The 23,656-nt window shown below is 44.1% G+C and overlaps 1 protein-coding gene across 1 annotated transcript in view; it reads left to right on the forward strand.

The window, feature by feature from the left end:
• The window catches only part of Sms (spermine synthase), a 51,112-nt gene that overhangs the window by 720 nt on the left and 26,736 nt on the right, over positions 1-23,656 (forward strand). The window lies entirely within an intron of this gene.

Genomic DNA, 23,656 nt, shown 5'->3' on the forward strand with positions numbered 1-23,656 from the left:
GATTTCCGCGGGCCCGGGGCTTCCCCCGGCGGGGCGCTCGGGTGGCGGGGGACCGCGGCGGCGCGGCGCTTGCGGGACTCTTAGCCGCTGCGTAGGAGGCTGCGCCCCCGGAAAGGGACGGGGGGACGGGAAAAGGAAGCGATTATTATTATTGGGGGTGGGAAGCGCCGAGGTCTGGGCGCGGGAATTATAATTCTGAATCGGGAGCCTGGGAAGACGGAGCCGGCCACAGCAGAATAGGCTGGGAAAGTCAGAAGTGTGCAGGGATTTTGAAGGGGAGGGGTGATTTGCAGGCTTCTGTTCTTTGGGCGTCTCTAGCATGCGGGCAGGAGGCGGGAGGGACTGCCTTCTTTTTGTGGCCTTTAAACCTGTGACTTGCGAACTTGAATCCGCACTTGGAGTGCCTCGCCCACGCCCACAACTTGTGTTTCCACTTTTTTTCTCCAATTAGATGGGGCAGCCTTTTCTGTTCCTTTTTTTGGGGGGGGACGTTTTGAGACAGGGTCTTACACTGTGCAGTTCAGGCCGGCCTTGAGTTCACTTTGTAGCCCAGGCTGGCTCCGAACTCCTGGCGATATTCCTGCCTCAGCCTCACTTGTGATGGGATTACTGCTGTGCGCCACCACATCCAGCTCTATATTACTTTTTCACTTTTTTTTTTTTTTTTTTTTCCAGAGAGAAACTCAGCTTTAAAAATGATGTGGACTCCATTTTAGTTTCCATTCATGAACATAGTTTTGTTATAATTTGCCACCATTGTTTCCTCTTGTTTTTTTTTTTTTTTCTTTTTTTTTTTTTTTTTTGGTGGTGGGGGACAGGTTTCACTGTGCAGTTCAGGCTGGCTTTGAACTTACTTTTAGCGCAGGCTAACCTCAAACTCATGGAGATCCTCCTGTCTCAGCCTCCGGAGTGCTAGGATTACAGGCGTGCACCACCGCACCCGGCTCTCTGTTACTGTTTTTTTCTTTTTTTTTTTTTTTTGTACCAGGGATCAAACTCGGGACCTCAGGATTGCCAGGCAGGCAGGCGCTGTGCCACTGAGCAATAAACCCGGCCTCTTTTACTGTTTTTGACATTAACTTCCTTTTTGAATTTCTGAGGACTCACTTTGCATTTTACGACTAAATCTAAAGGATCTTTTAGGGCACAAGAGTTATTTATTTTATTTTATTTTGGTACCGGGAATCGAACTCATGACCTCAGGCTTGCCAGGCAAGCGCTTAAGCCGCTGATCTATACCCCGGGCCTAGGGCACAAGATTAAATAAAAAGATTGACGATTTGGAGTATCACCTGGGTTTGAACACTGCTTTTTCTTTTCTTTTTTTTCTGTTTTTTTGAGACAGGGTCTCAGCTATGAGGTTCAGGCAGCACTTGAACTCACTATGTAGCCCAGGCTGGCCTTGAATGTGTCGATCTTCTTGCCTCAGCCCCCCTTCCCCCTCAGTGCTGCTATTACATGCTTGCACCAGCGCTGGTGAGCGAGCCCTGCTTTTTTTTTTTTAATTTTTTTTTATTTTTTTGGTTTTTCTCCGGTACCGGGAACCGAACTCACGACGTTGCGCTTGCCAGGCAGGCGCTTTTGCCGCTGAGCTAAATCCCCAGCCCCTGAGCCCTGCTTTTTTGATTGGTTTTGCGTTTAACCTTGAGTTTATCTGTCAGCCTGAGTCCCGTCTTCCCTACCCCCAGCCCCGGTAAACGAAGAAAAGGAAAGGACACTACGTGTCCTAAGGCTTTTCCTGTTAAGGGACTGGCTGTAAGTCTCTAGGGTCGTTAAGCAGCAGTGTATTTGGAGGTCTGAAGTGACTTGAAGAAAATGAAGCATCTTTTAGTTCCCACATTTTAGGTGACCATGTAGGAGAAGAACACTGTCGGGTAGAATGTGGAGATAAAATGGTGCTCAGGCGGTGGAGCCAGAAGCAGCGTGAGGACAGAAGACTTGGATGAGAGCTGTTCTGCCAGCCTTAGGGCTGAGTGCTTGGTTAATGGAGGTTTAGCACTCAGTTTAGTGGTGAGGAGGAGAAGTTGTGAGTGGTTCGAGGTCACCCGCCAGTAAGGGTGAGTCTGGCCAGCGTCCCCGGTGGGGTAAGCACCGTGGGAACACTCACCTATATTTCTCCTGCGTAAGTTTTGTTCCAGGCTTTTGGGAGAGTGAACTCAGCATAGGGCCTGAAGATTCTGGCTGGCATTTTCCTCAGTCCTTGCCTAGAGCCTTAATGAGTCTTTCAATGTCACCTGTAATGATGGCTCACAGTGGACTGCTTCTGTCCTGTCATTGTGCAAGTGGGGAATACCCTTCTCTTCACTGCAAAGAAAAAGCAAGAAATTTCCCTGCTTTGAGTTGACACTGGTGAGAGAGGCAGACAGAACCGCGAACATGCATTGTGGAAGGGAGGAATCCAATTTAGACTCCTCACCTGGATCTCCTGGCCCCTTGGCAGGTTCTAAGTTGGCATCATATGGATGTGACATCTAAATGTAGTTATGAAAAGAAAGTGAATTACAAATTTTGTATGTATGCATATACAGGATAGTTAACATAGTTGATCTACTGTTTTCTATTTCATTGCTGAAACAAACTGTTAATGAGTCCTTGATTGATCAATCTTGCATTCTCTGTTTTCATGAGAAACCACTTTGAAGATATCAATATGTAATACAGCAAGCATTGTTAATTTCCTACCACTTTGTTTGTAATTCCCTATTGTCTGTACTGTTCTTTTGCTATTTTGTAAAAGGTTGTCTGGTAATGTTTTCCTCCTTTTATTTTTAAAATAAAGAAAAAGTGAATTACAAAAGATTGAGGATAAAGGGGTGTGTGCACATGTGTAAAACAGTATAGAAGACCCTTAAGAGGGAACAATCAAACACTAGTTATTAACATTTTAATTCCCAATCTTAGTCAAGGTAAGAAAGCAGGGTGATGGCAGAGTGAAGAACATTCTAGAAAAAAGTAGCATTGCATGGTGGGATGTGTGTATGTGTGCCTCTGTGTCACATCTTGAGTCCTTACAAAAGTGTTCCAATTCTTTCTGTATCCCCATACCTGTTACATCATTTGGAGTGAAGCTTGTCACCCTCATTGAATCCACATTTGGAAAATAAGGGCATCTGACTAGACCAGAATTTTTCTAAATTCTTTTCTCCTTTAATAAGGGGTACTTAGTGAGAAATCCACGTGTGAGGTCTTCGAAAACATTTATTTTAATTGATGATAATGAGTCAAAAGGCTTTATTCTTGGCATGTGAGTATTGGATGTGACTCAAGAGTGAGTCAAATGCCTGTGGAGCCTGGATTCATGTTTTTTTCCCATTTGTCAGTAATCCTTCCTAATGCTGCAGTTCCATGATGTGATTTTAGTGGAATTACAGTAAACTTGAACCATTTAGTTATGTCATTGTTGCGATTACATATAGCTCAGTTAGCAAGGCAAGCTACCCGGTATTCAGCAGCCACCGGGTCACAGAACAATGGGAGGTTGGGCCTGATGGTGCTGTTTAGTGTTCTGGCTGATGAAATAACCCAGATATCCCCCCCTCAGAAAAATGTCCTCTTTGGTCATCTTGTAGGCGAAGTATTAGACTCTGGGGACACTTGAACTCAGAAAACATGGTGTGATTTTTCAGTCTGAGGCTAACAAGAATAAACGTGGCCATGTTTCTGTAGTTCAGGTGCCTCCTCCGGGCTGGGGCAGACACGTACTTGCTCCAGGTATTAGAGGCCTGGCAGGGTCCTGTAGATGCAGGGGTGAGTGAGGTGTCATCCCTGCTCTGCTCTTCAGAGCAGACAGTGGCGCCTGGAGCCAACCAGTCAACTCTGGAGAGATCTAACAGTTCTACTTTCTCCGTCAGCTTCTTCCCCTGGACTGGGCGTATCTTTGGAGACAGATACTGAAGTCTGTTTCCTGAACATAGCTTCATTACATGGTGGGAGGTTGATAAATGCTGATGAAATGGAGCAAATTTCTATTTCAGTGAAAGTGGAATGTTGATTCACATTCATCAGGGGAGCAGGCACACATTTCCTTGCTAGAATTATGAGGATGGGTCCTGCATTTGGAAACATGTTTGAAGCCATTTGAACTGTCCTTTGGGCCATCTGTTATGATTGGTATAGGGAGGCAAAGTGACATGTTCAGAACTTAATTTCATAACAAATCTTTTTTGATAAATTAAGAACAGAAGGGGCTGGGGATTTAGCTCAGTGGCAAAGCGCCTGCCTGGCAAGCACAAGGTCATGAGTTCGATTCTCAGTACCGGAGAAAAACCAAAAAAAAAAAAAAAAAAAAAGAACAGAAAGCTGCTTGGGAAATGCAGACTCAGCAAAAAGGTTTGGTATAGGGATTTTTTTTTTTGTCTTTTTGAGACAGGGTCTCCCTATGCAGTTCAGGCTGGTCTTGAGCTCACTTTGTAGCCCAGGCTGGTCTCGAACTCACAACAATCCTCTTGCCTCAGCCTCCTGAGTGCTGGGATTACAGGCGTCCTGCGGGGCTGGTGTAAGGATTCTTTTATGCCATTCTTGTGACCCTCATCAGGGAAGCCTATGGATTGCTTTCTCAGGTTACTTAGCACAGATTTCAAAATGTACTCCCCCAAATGTGTGGCGTAGTAATATGTGCTTCTTTATTAGCACATTCTATAACAAGATGTAACAGTAGGGCTAATAACTTAGAATTTCAAAGTGGAGCTGATTAAAATCAATATTTCAGATATAATGCATGTGATATGAAAAGTCTGATTTTACTGCTGATAATCACAGGGAGTAGTTGATAATATGTGGCTTTTGGTACCGAAGCATAAGAAAATGCTACATTTCAATTAGTGAAAATAATGGTGTGTATTTTCCTGCCCAAGTTCACAAACTCCTGACTTGGGACTCCCGGCCCTTTAGGAGTCTTTGGACCCCAAGTTTGCACCCTACACCCGAGGGAAAGAACTGGGAATGCTTGTTCTGTGTTTTATGAGTTCCTCTTCCTTGGAGTAATTGCTATTTCGTAATTGCTCCTGGGGCTAAGCATTACCCTAAGGGTACTTAGTACAAAGGATTTTAGGTAATCCTCATCACAACTCTGGTAGGCTTTGTTGTCCCCTTTTTAAAGATAAATGAAGCTGGACCTGGTGGCCCATGCCTGTAATGTCTGTGATCCTAGCACTCTGGAGGCTGAGACCAGAAGATCACAAATTTGTGTCCAAATGTGGAAATGTGGCAATTTAGTAAGACCCTGTCTCAAAAAAAAGCAAAAAAAAAAAAAAAAAAATCCCAAAAAACAACTAAAAGAAGGATTAGGGATGTTGCTCAGTGTAAACCCAGAATATTAGTAACAAGAAAAAAAAGATAAATGAGGCCATTTAGGTTTTTCAACATCTGAGTGGTATAGCTGAAATTCGAGGCTGTATTTATTTGAGAATTCCTTTGTTGCTTCTACAACTGTGGAACCTCTTAGTGTAAGGCAGTCATTCTCAGAGGGGTGCTTTATTCCTCTGTCTGCTACCCTGTAGAGGACATTTGGCAATTTCTAAAGATACTTTTCTTCCTTACAAATTTTTGTTTTTATTAGCACATGTTTGCAGTACAAAATCATCACATTCATCATAGAGGTTGGTACATTCATGTGGGGAGTTCTTTTTACTTCACTTCCTCTCCCGGTCCCTTCCTCCCACTCCCCCTATCTCTTGGTCCTCTTCCCATTTGTAGAACATCTGTTTCCTACTGTCTTTTATTTTGCTTTTTAATTGTTTATGCTTTGGAAACATTTTTGGTTGTTCCCCCCGGGGTGGGGGTACTACTGGCCTCTAGTAAGTACAAACAAAAACTTTCAAGAAAGAAGAGTATCTTAACTGCTAATCATCTTAATACCAGGACAGCTCCTTTCCCCAGCATCCACTGGCCAAAATGGCAATCGTGCGTAGATGGAGGAGCTCTGGTTTAAGTTCTAATGAGGCATTTCAGTATTCTGGATGACAAATGGTCAGCAATATTATTTCATGGCTCTTTTTAGAAGTCTCCATTACATACATAAATTATAAGGGAAGAAGAATGGGCCCTATCTTCCAGTGTTTTAGGAGCGAGAGTGGACCAACACTTTCCGTCCTTCTTTCCTGATTTTCTCAACCCCGGCCCCTGCAACAAACTCGCTTTCTCTGCACTTGGTGAGCTGCTCTCTGGTGGAAGCATACCTTTGTGTGTTGTAAATAACTATCTAAAATATAAAACGTAGAACACCCAGTTTTGATTGCATTTAGCTTTATTCTTGTTCAAGAGTAGAAAGCTCTTTTTCCCTCCTTCCTCCGTCAGCTTCCTCTTCCCTTGCACTCTGTCCCCCACTGCCATAAACAGTAAGAAGTGCAAGTGCCCACTGCATGGTGTTAACAGTGGAGCCTTAGGGGGCTGATGCCTGGGAGTAGGGAAGGCAAAATTGGGTCCAGCTCTAGATTGAATGAGTCACAGTCTTGTGGGGGTGGGTTCCTGGACTTTGCATTTTTGATCATCTTCCTCCCTGTAATTCTGACAGTGATTAAAGGATGAGAACCACTCTATTAGATTCCCCATTAAAAATAAAAACTTACAGGCAGCGTGTGGTGGCACACACACACCTGTAATCTTAGCACTCAGGAGGCTGAGGCAGGAGGATCAGGCCAACCTGGGCTACAAAGTGAGTTCAAGGCCAGCCTGAATTGCACAGTGAAAATGTCTCAGAAAGACAACAAACAAAACAAAACAAAATAAAAACAAAACAACCCGCAACAACAATTTATGGTAGATATCTTTGGCACTGGCACACCCACCTCATCCCAACCCCCCTCCCCCATCAGCCCTGTCCTTGCCTCCTGTTGTTTACCTGCTGAATGCTCTCCAATTCGTTCATCTGTTTCCTGGCTTCACTTTCTTGGCCACAGCCTTACCACTAGGGGAAAGCCTTAATCCCCATCGCTTTTCTCACTTTAAAGCCCTCCTGTGGGTCCCTGTTAGCCCGTGGATAAAGTCCAAACCCTGCATCACCACGTAGATGAATCCTTTCCACGCTGCCTTCCTCTTCCCCCGACATGTGCCCGGTCTCCCTTGATGTTTCAATTGCCCAGGAGGTGGACTCAGAATTGAATAGCTCTGGGGGAGACTTCTGTGTGCTTTTTTGCGCTGGTCTCCTCTCCTACAGTAATTGTGTTTGAAAACGTTTTATGGACTGCTCAGGGGAGGTCCCTGGTCGGGTCTGCCTTCCTCTGGCATGCCCTTTTGCTTTGTTGTGAGCTTTTTCTTTATTAAGCTCCCTTTCCCCAACTCTGCAGAAGATCCTTAATTGCACTGATCCTGTTCCAGATGACTCCAGGCTGAATAATCTCCCAGTGCTGGGAATTTGTTTTGCGGGCTTACCATAAAAAAAATTGTGTAAACCATAATGATTCTATTTAGAGAGCAGTGCCTACATTATACATACCCTTTTCTTTAAACTGCTGGAGTTTAAGGAAAATCAGCAGATTGGTAGAGTTAGTTTGTCATTTCTGTCAAGCCGCCTCTCATTCTCATTAGGTAGTTCTCTCGCTTCAAATGCTTGGGGAAGGATAGGCTGTTGAAGAAATTGACTGCATGAGCAAGGCACTGGCAGCGCCTAATGGGGGAGAGAGAAGTGCTTTTGCAAGTAATCTGAAGCTCTGGCTGAGCTATTAAGGAAAGTGTTTTCTCATCAAATAACCAGTAGACAGTTTGTCTTGTGTGTTTTGAGAGAAAGCTGGTTTGAGTTTGGCAGTGGAGGAGTTACTGCTTTGGACTTCTCATCCATCCCCTTTGTATATAATTGCGATGGCTGTGTTGGATTGGCAGTCACAGGCTGTAACTATCTCCCTAGGAGATGAAGACTGAAGTGCTATGGTCTTTGAGAGCTTTGAAAAATGAAAGCTTTTCCTTTGGGATTGGATATCAGGAAGATTTGGAATTAATGGGCTTTATAATTTGAATTATAACCACTGTGGTTATACTAACCTGGTTGTACTAACCCTTCACAGGTAAGGATTCGTTATAAAATTATTGGCATAGTGGCATACAGTTAGAACCCCAGCAACTCAGGAGGCTTAGGCGGGAGGATCGTGAGCTGAAGGCCAGCCTGGGCAACATAGTAGTAATTCCTGGTCTCAAAAACAAAACAAAACAAAACAAAAACCCAAGGAACTACTGCACTGTGGTTTGGTGTCTGTTTAAAAACGTGTTCAGTAAAGCTGTATGAAGTTGACTTTATGGAGTCAGTGTGATTCCAGCTGCTTTAATCCACCATTTCCCTGCAGTTGTAACCCAAGCCTGCTGGTGTGTACTGTGGCTCCAACCACCATTTCATGGTAGTTTAATTACAGGCTCAGTTCTTTTGAAAAGTTGGGAAAGCTCCTCAATTGCATCTGCAAACCAAGCATGCAAACCATGCGCAAATGCCATTTTAAACTCTTACAACTAGGCACTTGTCCAGACCCCAGGAAAAACAGCTTTGCGGCCCTAAGGTGTGGTGGGCCTGGATTTCATTAAATGGATGCTGTCATCTGTGTTCGAAAGGGACCACTGAGGAAGTGGCACTGCTACTCAGATGCAGTAGCCCCAAACTGAAAAGGAGCTGAGAAGAGCCAGTAGCACGTTTCAGGTTCTTGGGTCAGTTTGACAGGCACCTCCTTCCCTCCACTCTCCGCGAAGACGCCGATGGTGGCAGAATCCCACACACCGTGCTGTTGGGGTGGAATGGGCAATAAAATGTTTGGAAGAATGTCAAATGATACATAAAATACTTAGCACTAATTGCAATACTTAGGACCAGGTACTTTGAAATTGTGCCAGTGGGTAGATGCTCAGTTCTAAAGAGGTGTGAATTTAACTTACTAAAAGATTTGGAAAGTTCTGCTAGCAAGAGGAAAAGTAGAAAATAATGGGTTGGCCTGTGATTTGAAGACTGGTCTGTGTTATTTAAAGGGCCTTCCTATGTTGTTAAAGAGAATTTTTAAAGGATTCTTTGATTTTTAAGGTATCACTTAGATGTTTGCATTATGTAACTACCTTTTTCCCTAAAATGAAATTTCTCCAGTGAGACTCTTGAGCAATTTTGAGGATGCTATTATATTAATGTCGAATTTTCTCTTGCAGGACTGCAGATCACAAGAAGACTGTGACATGTCCCTGGCCATTTCAGGTTGCTTGGCCAGCCTTAGAGCATACAGATCAATATAGTCTTTCTCAAATTGGGTTCCACAAAGAGCCCTTTTGCTTAAGAGTGTTTTCAGCACTGGTACCTTGGATCATGCTTTGAGAAGCAGTGACAGAGGTTTTACAAATGGGATTTAACGATAAATCTTGAGGTAGTGTAATGCTGAGGCACAGCGGCCCAGTTCTGGGGTTTGGAGAAAGAGGGTCCTGGGCCTTCCTGTGCAGATGTTCGGTGCTCCTGAGCAGGGTGTGTCTAGTTTGGAGAAGGTGGCCTTGGTGTTAGACAGAGGGAGGAGCATGCCCTCAATTCCCTTTGATAAGAGGTTCAAGAATATGATAGGAATTTATTAAAACAACATTTTGTGAATGTTAGTGGAGTTCCTGTGGTTTTTTTTTTTTCGGAAAAAAAAAAAGAATTTGGCTTTACTTCAAGAGGTGGCGGAAACTGTTCAAGTAGTGATTTGTACTCTTTCTTTTTCATGTACAGTAATTTTCTGTTTTTAAAAGCTGCTCACTTCAGACCATGTACATGGGACAGGACAATATAAAAGGGAAACCCAACTATAATTCTGTTATAAGTACGTTACTGCTTTGCTGTATACTGATGGCTTATTCTTTGTAGCATATATAGTAAAAGAAGGCAGCACAATGTCTTGATTCAGATCACTGGGTGGCTGGGCATTGTGGTGCATGCATATAATATTAGCACTCAGGGGGCTGAGGCAGGAGAATTGCTGTGAATTCAAAGCCAGCCTGGGCTCCATCTGGTAATGAGTTCAGGACAATCCTGGAATACATAATAGGACCCTGTCTCAAAAAAAAAAAACAAAAACCCTAAATAAAATTGCTTGGTTATGGAGCATAGCTGCTTGGGTTTGAACCTTGACTCCAGCACTTGCTGTGTGACCTTAAGTAAGTTCTTAACCTCTCTGTGCCTTACTGAGCTGGCTGTACTTTCTCTGTTGAATAGCAGCCATGGCAGCAACCATACTTGCCTTGTTACCCATCTTAGGAGGAAGTCATTCAGTCTTTTACCACTGAATACTACTTGGTTAGCTGTAGATATTTTTGTGGACGCCCTTTATCAAGTTGAAGTTCCTTTCTTTTCTGTCTTTTTTGAGACAAGGTCTCAATATGTAGTTTAGGCTGGGCTTGGGCTCACTGTGTAGCCCAGGCTAGCTTCAAACTCCCTGTGATCCTTCTGCCTTAGCATCATGAGTGCTGGGATTGCAAGTGTGCATGCAGCACCATGCTGGGCTATTTTTTGTTTTTTAATTTTTTGTTTTTTGTTTGTTTTGTTTTTTTTCTGGTACCGGGAATCGAACTCATGACCTTGTACTTGCCAGGCAAGCGCTGTGCCGCTGAGCTAAATCCCCAGCCCCCTGTTTTTTAATCTTGAAGGGTGTTCACTTTTGGTAAATATTTTTTCTGTTTCTTTTTTTTTGGTGTCGGAGATCGAACTCAGGACCTTGCGCTTGCCAGGCAGGCATGCTTGTGTCACTGAGCTATATCCCCAGCCCATTTTTTTCTGTTTCAATTAAGATGATTATGAGATTTTTCTTTAGCCTGTTAATATAGTAGATCAGAATGATTCATTTTTTGAATATTGAACCAGCTTTGCATACCTGGAATCAATCCTACTTGGTCACGGTATGTAATTTTTCCTACATTGCTGAATTGTATTTGCTAAGGATTTGTTAGAGGTTTTGTTTATATTCATAAAGGGTATTAAATTGTAGTTTTCCTTTTTTGGGTTGTCTTTGGTTTTGGTATTAAGATAATGCTGGTTTCATAAAATGGGGGACCTTTCCTCTGCTATTTTGTAGAGCAGATTGAAGAACTGGCATGGTTTCAGTAAGTACAGGGCTGTTCAGATCACCTATTTCATATTGGGTGAGTTGGGGTGGTTTGTGTTGGTAAAGGGATTGGCCTATTTCATTTGCAAGTTGTCAGATCTGTGTGTGTAGAGTTGTTTGTAGCATTCCCATTGTTATCCTTTTGGTGCCTGTTGGATTTATTTTTCCTAATGATTGGCGATCTTTGTCTCCTCTCTTTTCTTTGTCATTTTGCTAGTTCATCATTTTATTAGTCTGTTCAAGAAAGTTTTTTAATTCATTGCTTTTTTTCCTGTAATTTTTATATTTTCAATTTCATTGATTTTTTGCTATTATGCTTTCCTTCCTCTTGGTTTGGGTTTTTTTTTTTTCTCTCTTTTTGTGGCTGCTTGAAGGAGAAACATAGAGTAGTGATCTGAGACTTAAAATGAAGACTGGAGCTTGGTGCATGCCTGTAAATTCAGCACTCAGTAGGCTGAGGCAGGAGTATTGGCGTGAGTTCAAGGCTAGCCTGGACTACATAGAGAGATCCTGTCTCAAGAACAAACAAAAGAAAAATAGATGCTGGTACTCTTAAATATTTTCATTCTCCAGTATGGGTTTATTTGAATTAGGTGCCAAGGTTAATTCCATGTACTCCTTAAGAAGCAGAAGTCCTAGTTATATAGGTTATTAGCTGTATGTTTTATTTTATTACCCTAAACATTTAATACAGTGCTTACTTAGGTCTAAGAAATAGCATCTGGAAATTCAGTTTGTAAATTCAAAGCTGAGTGAGTATCCTTGTTGGTTAGGAATTCAGATCTGGGGCCGGGCGTGGTGGCGCAGGCATGTAATCCCAGCACTCGGGAGGCTGAGGCAGGGGGATCCTTGCAAGTTGAAGACCAGCCTCGGCTACAAAGTGAGCTCGAGTCCAGCCTGAACTGCATAGCGAGACCCTGTCTCAAAAAGACAAAATAAATAAATAAATAAATTAAAATTCAGATCTGGAAAAGACCTAGGGATCAGCAGATTGAAGCCTTTAGGCCAAATCCTGCTCAGCTTTTGTCTGACCTTCCAGCTAAACATTTTTAAAGGATTGTAAGACACAGACAGGCACACAGAAGAACCTGTGCCGGAGACCCGATTGGCTAGCATAACCTGAACATTTTGCTGTGCGACCTTTTTACAGACAAAGTTTGTCTGTTCCTACCTTTAGACCAAGCAACCCAGTGATGTTTGCTTGCCTCTGAGCCACTGGGAAATAGTGAAGTGCAGATTCCCAGGCTCTCCACATGGCCTTCCTGTTATCTGCAGTCCATCAGAGCGCATGGCCCTCTCCACGTTTGGGCAGTTTTGACTTGCATGCTTCGTACTAATCTCCCATGGCATTCATTCTTCTCACACCTCCTAGGCTGGGAATAATCTCCTTGGAGGTGTGTCGTGAAGGCGTCTGTCAATGAGTGCAATTGCTGATAGTGCTGGGGCCAAGCCGCATAAAGGGAGTGTGGAGGCCCCTTCTTAGGGGCAGCTCCTCTGTGGGATTTTTGCCATCACAAAGTTCATAAAGTCCAAACTGTTTCGTCTTTCAAGTACTGTTTCTTTGTTGGTTCAGGCTGGCACTTACAGAAGCCCTCAAATTGCTTGTAGAAATACAAATGGCAGTAGTAGGACCTGGCTTATGAAGGCACGCTGCCTGTGGAAGCGGTGGGAAGAAGGCTGGATATTCATGATGCTGGCGAAGTTCTCAGAAAGTGCATTCCTGGATAATGAAAGTGGCAATCCTCCATTTTGCACTTTGGGAAGGAAATCTTGCCCTGCTTGCGTTGGCCCTGAAAGAAGCTCCTCCTACCTTCCACCCTTGACGCTGTCCTACTGCTCCATGATGTGGCCCTGAAGGGTGGCTGGGGACCTTCTCCCATACCACACGGGGGACTGTGATGTTGGTGTTGAACTAAGGTCAGGGTCGGCCATTTGATTGGTCCAGATGCTTTTTTAAAGTCTTCAGTCCTCTAACCTCAAACACTGCAGCCCTGCCCTTGACCTACCTTCCTCCTCTTTGTGAGGCTGTTGCGCCCTCCTTCCTGTTGCTTTCTGACTTGACTCACACATACTGCCTAGCCTCCTGGCTTCTTTGTGGGGCCTGATTGCTTTGCCATTCCCTTGCCTTTGTTTTCTTCCACACCCTGAGCCTGAGTTTACTCTTTCCTTTCCTCTGCAAACATGTTCCTTAAGCTTGTGGGGCGGACAATGCCTTGAGGGATACCTTAGGTGGCTCAAGTGATTCCTTCCCAGATCGGTGGAGTGGCCTAGTTGCTCAGGGTCTCATAACCACAAAATAACGGTATTACCCTCCCCCACATGAAAGGCGGGCTTTAGCACAGTGTTCCCCTCTCAGGCCTTATTGTCTAAGTCATGGTTAGAGTCTCACATGGGTTATGTCAGGGTGAGGACAGGGGAGTTTGGGTCATGTCACAACTCGGGCAACATACTGCTCTCCCTGGAGCCTGAGGAGGCAGCCAAGGAGGATTAAGGCAGGGGATTATCTTTCTGCTTTTAAGGCTCACCTAGTCTCATGGGGGAAATGGACATGGTAGGAAGGAGGGCATATAGTGCTAGATTAGTATTCTGTTTCCAAACCAAGGAGGGCTTAGGATTGTGTGGTATAAATTACATGTTCACAAGCCCTGCTTCAATTTCATAAGGAGGTTGGCTCATGGCAGACCTAGATTGGTGTTATTTTCAAGGACAGTGATGGGCTCCTGCCACTTCCCAGAAGGTGTTGGGCGTGACCGAGCAGAGCTGGCCCGCGTGTCCGTGGGAAATGCTCCTTTAACTGCCTTCCATTGTGGTGGGAATGGGACGGCAGGGCAATGAAATAATTAGCAGCACATTCCCATTATGCTATAACTTAATGTGTTGTGAGTTTGAAGAAATAGTCATTGTGGCTGGTGCTCTATAAACATTCCCATCTGGCTCTCTTTAATGCACATTTCTGTAAAAAGAGCTTGGGTGTTATTTTCGTGTTAGTTTTGCATGGCTGTTAATCCAGCTTCAGTAGTTCTTTTTCCTTTCTTTCTACAGTTAATTCTTCCTGGTTTGGTTGCTCTTCTTTATGAATCCCAGAAACCATGCCCTAAAAGCAAGCTTTCCATCCAGATTGTTCTCTCCATTGTCTTACCCTCACCTGCATTTTCCAGCTGCACCTTGCTGCTGTGAAGGCACAGAGGCGGGAGACGGAGGCTCTAGGCACTTTAGCGGCGGGAAAGTTGTCAGGAGCCTGGTGCCGGCTTCCTCGCTGCATGTCTAGTGCCTGGACAGCATTTACACATCGCAGCCACTTAAGACACTTGCTCCTCATTGGTGGCTGGGGGTGGTAAAGATGACCCTTCTTGTAGCCCCTTTATCTGAGACACGTTACATCTGACTCTACCTGGCAGGGGCTTGTGGTGGAGGGAGGGAGGGCAGCCAACTTCTGGAACTTTGTCTTGTCTTGATTATCTCTGAGTAGGAATCTGAAGGCTCAGCTTGTTTTTTTTTTGGCGGGGGGAGGTGCTGTGGTATTAAGTTATGATGTACATGCCATACAAATCCTTTATTTCGTGTTATGCAGTTTGTTGGTTTTCAGGATATTCACAGAGTTGTACAACTAACACTATAGCCAGTTTTAGAACATTTTCAGGGCCTCAGAAAGAAACCTTTGTATCCCTTAGCCCTCATCCCCATTTCCCCTGGCTGCCCTCACCCATTCATTCTTCCCAGCCTCTGGCAACCACAAATCTGCTTTCTGTCCCTTGGATGTGCCTTTTCTGGCATTTGATGTAAATGAAATCACGCCTTCTATGGTTGTTCATGCCTGGCTTCTTTCTGCTGGCATCAGGTTTTCAGAGTCTGTCCATGTTGAGTGTAGTGCCTATCAGTACTCCCTTTGTGGCTAAAGAACAGTCCATGGTATCCTTACACATTTATAACTTGATGGACATTTGGGTTGTTTCTACATTTTTGGCTATTATGAGTCATGCTGCTATAAACATTTGTGTTTGCTTGGGTTTTGTGTGGTGAGATTAATCACTGTGCAGCTGTTGTAAAGAGGACTGAATTTGGGAATATGAAACCAGGCTGTTAAAGTAAAGCATACCCAGGAACCACCTGCTTGAACTTCACTTCAGTCCCTGGGAATCTGGAAATCCCTGAATGCCTCTAAGTGTTCTAATGGTCACATTCTTTTTAAAGCGAGAAAGTTAAAACATTTGAATATAACATTTTCTTATAGTGAATATGAAGGATGCATACCTATATATTGCTTGATTTCAGTAATCTGGAGTTGCTGTTGGCCTTTGAGTTTATGATAACACTTAGCATGTCCCAAATGAATTTAGAAGATGTTTTCAAGATAGGTGTGATGGCGTGAAGCACCTGTAGTCTCAGCTACTCAGGAGGCTGAGGTGTGAGGATTGCTTGAGCCCGGAAGTTCAGAATCAGCCTTGGTAACATAGTGAAACCCTGTCTCAAAATCTTTTTTTTTTTGTTTTTTTTCCAGTACCGGGAATTGAACTCATGACCTTGCACTTGCCAGGCAGGCGCTGTGCCACTGAGCTAAATCCCCAGCCTGCCCCCCCCCTTTTTTTTTGAGACATGGTCTCACTATGTAGTTCAGGATGGCCCTGAACTCTCTATGTAGCTAAGGTTGGCCCCGAACTTGCAGTGATCCTCCTGCCTCAGCCTCCCAAGTGCTGGGATTATACGCTGTCTCAAAATTCTTAAACCTTTCAGCAGTGCTCTGCCACTGAGCTGTATCCCCAGCCTTTTTTCTTTTCCATTTCCTTTCAGACAGGTTGTCACTAGGTTGTCCAGTTCAGGCTTACATTTAGGATCCTGCAGCCTCAGTTTCTCAATTAGCCGGTATTATAGGTATGTGACACCTGGCTTGCTGTGTTTTCTGTTATTTTCAGGGGGTTATGACAGTCACATTGGTAGCTCTCAAACACACTTAATTCTGAATTTGATGTATAATTTACAAAGAATAGATTACCCTGTACAGTTCTGAGTTGTGACCTGTGCTCTCAGTTGTGTGACCAACACCACAATCAGATTAGAACACCCGGACAGACTTTTAGAGCAGCTCTCCAAATGACATCAGACTGGACTGTGGTTTGGTTTCCCTTTCTTCCTCTTTTAGGTTGAGGGCTCTGTTAAGGAAAATCAGAAGGCCAATTTATATGTGAAGGAAAAGTGTACAGCCTAAGCCTGGCTCTTACCTTCGCTGGGGCTGTCGGGAGAGGGTGTCTGTGTTTATGCTTTTCCTTGTAGGGAGCTGTGGAGAGGTGTAAGCGTGAGGGCATGAAGCTTTTGAAATACCACAGGCACATCTGGCACGGCTGGGTCTGTGGAGTGATGCCACCCGAAGTTGCTACGGGACGTGGGATTAAAATGGAGCTTCTGTCTTGGGCCTCCTCCCTGCCTGTATGACACAATGATGGGAATGATTAACTACCTTTTGGAGTGTCACTAGCTCCTGCCAATTGTGGGAGAAAATTCTAGGAGGTAAGCAGTAGAGCAATAGAGAAGGGCCTTGATGGTGAGGTGTGGAATTTCCAGCCTTCATAATTAGAACTGCATTTGGCCCAAGTAAAAATTCACCCTCTGATTTCAGAAACCAGGTGCTGTTTGAATGGGAGACAGTTGAAAAGAATGGGAACAGACATTCTTTTGTTCCAACCTCAGCTTTCTCAGAGGAAACTTCAAGAATCTGGTGATAGCAGGGCAGGCTGAGTTGGCACTGGAGTCTGATGACTTGGTGTGAAGGGTGGTGGATTAGTCAGTTTCTCAGTGCTGAGATCCACTACCTGACACCCGCAACTTAAAGGAGGAGAGGTTTAATTTGGCTCCTGGTTTCAGAGGATTCCATTAAATGCTGGGCTAGCTCCAAGGGACAGATAGTGGTGGGTGGGGCAGAGCAAAGTGGTTTAGTTCACGGTGGCTGGTTGGCAGAGCAGAGGAACAGCACCAGAGAGGAAGGGGCCAGGGACCACATGTAGTACCCAAAGTCGCGCCTCCGTGATTCGCCAGACACAGGAGTGTGCCTCACCATTCCCCCAGGTGCATCCCAAGCCAGCCAGATTGGCACAGTTAAGCTTAACGTTAGTTCCCATGGCGTCCACGTACAAGACGCTCAAGATTGTGGAGTCTTCAGAAAGCCTGCTCAATGTCCCGCATGTCCATGGCCTGAGTTTTCCTAGTTGAGGTTTTTGAAATTAAAAAAAGCTTAAAGCCATATGCCAAGGTCACAAGTAGAGGCAGTTTTATTTCTGGATGTTTAAGAATTGCTTATTTCCTTAGGGTAGTCTCTGACAGACATCAGTTGTTAAGGAATATTTTAGCCCTTAAAGATGAAGATAGGGCAGGACTCTGACTGAAGCATGATTTCCTGCCTTTTCTCAGGGTGCACAGAGTCTTAGGTTTTAGTCAGCATAGCTCCCTAGATTCCCAGGACTGGTAAGGTTGGATCAGTAGAGCTAATCTGCTTATGCAGTGCATGACCATGCGTGATGTCCTGAACTAATATTGGTTCTGGGTTCTGTACAGGAATCTTGCAAAATAGTGTCTCCATTTGATGGTTGAGGAAGTTGAGTCTGTTAAGTGAGAAGGGTCCAGACTAGCAGTTTGGGTGGAGTAGAGAGGCTGTGGTGGAGGATTTGTAGGAAGAGGTTGCTGGGAGGATTTGTTTTAGGGAATCCTAGGTAGTGTTTCTCTTACCTGAAATACTTGGGACCAGAAGTGTTTCAGATTATGATTCTTTTTGTTTGGATTTTGTAGTATTTATGTATGTATAATGAGACTTGGGGATGGGACCCTGGGTTAAAAGCAGTCATTTGTGTTTCCTGTATACCTTCCACACATGGTGTGAAGGTAATTTTCTACAATATTTTTGGTATACCTGTGCTTTGACTACATACAACCCATCACATGATATCAGGTGTGGGATTTTTTGCCTGTTGTTTCCACGTTGGTGCTTAAGAAGTTTCAGGTTTGGGAGCATTTCTTCTTTTGGATTTTCAGATGGGCAGGGCTTATCCTATATAACCCTCAGAGAGCGTAGAGAAGGCACAAGCGCAGCTGCGATCTCACACTTGGAGTTGGAATAGTGCTGTGAGCAGGCGAAGCAAGCCGGACCCACCTGGATATATAGATGAGGGATTTAGCCGCCCGGAGCTGATGGTCAGGGTCAGAGTATGAGGTTGTGGAAAAGAAGCCTATAACTGGATCTCCAGGAGAATATGAAGTGGGGAGAGAAATCTTGAGCCTTGGTTCTTTTTTCCCTCTGCTTGTCTCCCCTTCCCTTCTTTTGGTGGTGGCGTATTGAATTTAGACCAGCTGATTCAGTCTAAGTTATTATTGAGCAAACAAAGCAGGCAGTGGTCTGGAAAAGGGGACATTGCCTTATTCAGTGGATAAAGGACACCTTTTGTCTTAGGACAGGTCTCTGTGTTTCAGGACACTTTGGAAGGCTGTGATACGCTGGTTACAATACATTCTTCTTTCCTGTCCACTGAAGCAAGTTTTCTAAGAAGTTCTGCCAAACAGTATTTAACTGGCCTAGTTTGGATGACTGTACTTGAAAGTAGTGAGTTTATTTATGTCTTTTTAACATTGGACCTGCTTTCACATTGTCTTCTGATGAATAGGCATCTGTGATTGTTATGGTTTCTTTCCTTTTTTTTTTTTGTCTTTTTGAGACAGGGTCTCTCTGTGCAGTGCAGGCTGGCCTTGAACTCACTTTGTAGCCCAGGCTGGTCTTGAACTTGCGACAATCCTCCTGCCTCAGCCTCCCGAGTGCTGGGATTATAGCCCTGTGCCACCATGCCTGGCTTTTTTTTGGGTGAGGGGGACCAGGAATTGAACTCAGGATCTTATGCTTGCCAGACAGGCATTGTGCTGCTGAGCTATATCCCCAGCCTATGGTTTCAATATAGAATGTCCCCCCAAAGCCTTGTATGTTGAGAGGTGGGGGCTTTTGGGGGCTGATTGGGTCATGGGGGCACTATATAGCTGACTTTCTGTTAGAAGGTGAGGTCTGGTTGCGGGTGGGTCACTGGAAGCCTGATCTAGAAGGGTACGTTCTTAGCACTGGCTTCTTTCTCTGCTTCTTGACTGGCGTGGGTTGAGCAGCTTTCCTCTACCGTCCCCTTTCACTACGCTGTTTCTGCCGTGAAGTCACAGCCGTGTAATGAAACAGTGAGCCAAGATAAACCTCTTCTCATTTAGATGGTGGCTGTTGGGTTTTGTGGCCCAGCGATGAGAAAATGACCAGGTGATGATACTGTCCTGTCTTATTTCTGGTTTGGGTACACTTTGATCCCAGGCCTATTTTCATGATGTTTAGAGTACCTAGAAGTTCTCAAGAGATTGTATTGCCCCCTTTCTGCCTTTGGGGCAACTGGGGTATGGATTTTTTTTTTTTTTTTTTTTTTGGCAAAGGGAAAACACCACTGATCTTTAGTGGACATGGCTTGTGTCACCAAAGTCCTGTGAAGGACAGGACAGCCCTCTGTCTCACCCTTGATACTGAGGAATGCAGAGAGCAAGTCCGCTCTCTCTGGTCGTGTCACATTTTCTCTACAGATAGGCACAAATGTTTAAATTTTCAGTTATTTATGCATAAGTTTTTCTGGGGAGTTTCATGGAATTAGCTATGGCTTCAGTTAGTAAAGTTTCGACTTCTAGACCTTCTTTTTTTTTTATTTTAAAGAGTAAAAGAAGGATAACAGTAATAGGGGGGCTTACCGAATTACAGACAAAGTATAGGAAATTATCAATGGTTATTCTTTTACATATTGTTATCTACAAGATAGTGTCTCAGGAAAACAAATAATAGTGAGCTACAGACAAAAGTGGTAGATTATTATCAATGGTTGTTGTAGTATACTGTGGTATTTTCAAAGTGGTTTCTAAAGAAAATAAATAGAGCTATATATGAGTGACAAGTTGAATATTCATTGACTATTCTCAATGGTGGTTGTAGGAAACACATAGTAATAAACATACATCCATTTATGAAATAGCATAGGAACAATACAAGCATTACAGAGTTATGGACAGATTAGTAGGAAAATATCAGTGGCTGCTGTAATATATGGTGGTATCTTCAAAGTGGTTTCTCAAGAAGACAGAGATACGCAGGAAAGATCTAACAAGTAATTGTTTTTGTTTTTATAGTGGTGGGGTTCCAACCTAGGGCTTCAGAGGCCGTCTGTTTTGTTGAACATTTTCATTAATTTTGGTGACTTGAGTGTATTTAGTATGGAGGTGGTAGAATTGTTTTTCACTTGCTTACTTTTTGGGTGCTGGGGGTTGAACCTGAAGCCTCACACACACTAAGCATGATGAGCTGTACTCTGCTCTTAGCCCTTGTTTCTTTCTGCATAAGATAGTTTAGCTCATCTGTTCTCACCACAGCTGCACACTGGTATTTCCCTGGGGGCCATTAACAGTACTAATGCCCAGGTCTCACTCCCAGATTCTTATTTCATTGGTCTAGAGTACGGCATTGGAATTTTTAAAAACTCCCCAGGTGGTTATAATAATGTGCGTCTAGGATTGAAAATTACAGGTCTAGATGTTACCGAAACTCTGCAAAGATAATAAGGATGAATTCAGCCAAGTGAAAAAAATTTTCATTTCTACCCATGAGCGATTGAGCACCTGAGATCAAGATGACTAAGCAAACCACTGCTTTAAGCTAGTAGAGTGCATAACTTCGGCTTTCACTTTTTACTTTAAAACCTGATTCTGGGAAAGAGAAACTAGGGAGTTGCTTCAGCCTTAGCACCCCTTCTAGAATCTTTCCTAAGGCCTGGATGCAGTTGAGATAAGGGGAGCTCTGACTAGGAAGAAAGTGAATCTGAAGTGAGTTGGACAATAAGCAAAATGGCCTGGTTCCCGTAGTCCCCTGCAGACACCTCCCTGGCAGGGCTGGCACACTCAGAGGCCTGTGGGAACCAGGCGGCCCACAGATATGCTGGGCATGTGGGTAAACGTAGAACTGGCTGCCATAGATACTGTGCTTTTGGACCGGGCCCATTTTGCTGGCCTGGGGGTGGGTGGGTGGGTAAGCCCATAGTGTGAAAGCAAGTAACACATTAAAGAAATTAAATCTTTTTGGTACCATTTTCAGTTTGAAACCTGGCTAGAGGATTTCCTTTAGCCCACATGATACCTTTCTACTAATCGTGCCGGTGAAAAAAGGGGATGGAGCCATGCTTGGCTTGGTGAGGAGTCAAGGCTTTGCATGGATCAAAGATAGACGTCTCCTTTCCCTGGCCCAAGGGATGGAGTCCCTCCAACTCAGTCCCCTAGACCAGGGTCCTGGTGTACTGTACAGCCTGGTCAGTCACTTGTTCTGTTTCATAACGGGCCAATGGAACCGAATCCTGAGGCCATTTACCAGGAGTGATGATTTGTTTATACACTTTCAAAACAGAAAACATCTAGTCTAGCCAGAGAGGGATCACACGGTAATTACGTAGTGGCTTTCACATTCAGGGTAAGTTCTGTTGAGCTGGGTGTACTTTTCCCACCATTCTGTACTCAGCTCAGTCACCTGAATGGTCGGGTGACGTACCAGGCTCTGATGACAACCACAAACTGAACTGAACAAGGTTAGTTCATTTTATCAAGTTTGAAAACAGATATTTTTTTGGAGATGCAGAACTCAAGTCTTAACTGCTACATCCTGAAGCTATATTTCAGGCCTTCCCCTTTAATTTCCTGAAACCAATTTCAGAAGTGCAAGCTAAATTGTTTTCTCCCAAATGAGTTTCCTAAAGGCACAGTTTTGCTAGGAGTAAGAAGAATTGTGATTCATTGGGCCACTGTTCGTGCTTATCGATGCTTATGTTACAGTAGGTGTATGATGTGGCTTCTTGCCAGTATTCCCCCTCACGCGGGGCTTTTTCCTGGAAGTGGCTCCAGTTTGTCCTTTCTGGCATTTGAATTACCTGTCCGTCTTTCTGCTTGTCTTTTCTTCTGTCTGTCATGAGGAGGCTTGTCATCCACCGCCCTGACACCGTATGTGGCTCTGCCCAGGTTCCTCTTCTCCTGTGGTTTCAGCTGTGCCCTGGTACTGCATTCTGAGGGGAGGAAACCCCTTCCCTGGGGGTGAACACCTGTTTGTGATTTTTCTAGGGGTGTTCTTTTAGATCTCAGGCTTTTTGTCATCACCACCATCTTGCTCTTCCTCTTCCTCCTCTTCTTCTTCTTCCTCTTTTTCTTCTTTTTCCCCTTCCCCTTCCCCTTCCCCTTCCCTTTCCCCTTCCCTTTCCACAGTTCCTGGTACTGCACAGGTCTTGAGGCTGTGGCCCAATTATTTTCTACCTACTCCTGCTTTGGGGGCTTGAGGGTACATGCTGTCATCTAATTTTATTCTAAATATCACCATGAAGTTGTTTTGAGATTCTGATGGACCTGCCTTTGGCAGTTCAGAAGATTAAAAATTAAAGTTTACCATTCCTTTTGTTATTTCTTATTGAGTAAAGTTGAAAAAATGAGTTTGCTAGAACTGTGGTAACAAAGTGCTGTATTACAAATTGGATGGTTTAAAACAACAGAAATTTATTCTCAGGGTTCTGGAGGCCAGGAATCTGGATCAAAGTGTGCGAGGGAAGTGCTCTCTTGAAGGTGCTAGGGAGAACCCTTCCTTTGTGTGTCTTCTAGTTTCTGATGGTGCCCGATGGGCCCTTATCACTGCAGTCTGTGCTTCTCACTTCATGTACCTGCTCCTTGTGCTCTGTATATTCTCTTCTCTCTCTTATGAGGACATGTGTTATTTGGGTTTAGGGCCCACCTGGATAACACAGATGCTCTCATCTCGAGATTCGTAGTGTAATTGTACCTGCAAAGACCCTTTTCCAAGTAAAGTTACTTTCCCAGTCTCTGAAGTTAGGATGTAGACATCCTTTTGAGAGCTGCCACTCCACCTATTGTAGGAGAGAAGGCAGATCTTAAATGGCAGTGAATTCACATACTGTAAAAAGTTGTAGGGGCAAGAATAAGACATTTCTGCCCTTCAGTTTGACCTCTAAACTCCCATGCTCTTCCATTTATGGCCTTCATTCTTACCAAGAAAATTCTTGGAGATACAATGCCAAAAATCACTGGAGATACTCCTTCTTTTCCTACCAGAAACAGATTATTTATGTACAGTGAAAAAGTGCTTTACTTCCAGTTCAGTTTTGTCATCACTGAGTTTATGGCAGGAGTTTTAATACCGTTTTTTGGGGGGGGGGGTGGAGCACACCGCAGTCAGTAGTGAACCTCTCTGTTTTTTCTTGTGCTCAGTTCAGGTCACAGGGATGCTTTGTTTTGATGCTTTCCAGACTGCATCATAAGGGGAGCTGGCCTGCAGAGGCGGGGCACAGTAGAGAGCAGTTCCTCTTGTGTCCAGGTCCTTCCTTTTGACTGCTGTCAGGAAGTGACTGCCTTGCAGATAGAACTAACTCCAGAACAAACTGTATTTTGCCTGACTTTTAAAGACTGTTATATTGGATGGTTTTGAGGATCCTGGCTTCCAAATGAAGTGAACCTCCTGGAAGTTAATGCATTTTACTTGGGGACACTGCTCTACTTTGGGGAGATTGGGCCTGGGTGAAGAGGAGGGAATACCTGCAACTCAA

This window comes from Chinchilla lanigera, unplaced genomic scaffold (genome assembly GCF_000276665.1).
Source record: "Chinchilla lanigera isolate Chin_1 unplaced genomic scaffold, ChiLan1.0 scaffold00108, whole genome shotgun sequence".
In the NCBI taxonomy this organism is placed as follows: Eukaryota; Metazoa; Chordata; class Mammalia; order Rodentia; family Chinchillidae; genus Chinchilla; species Chinchilla lanigera.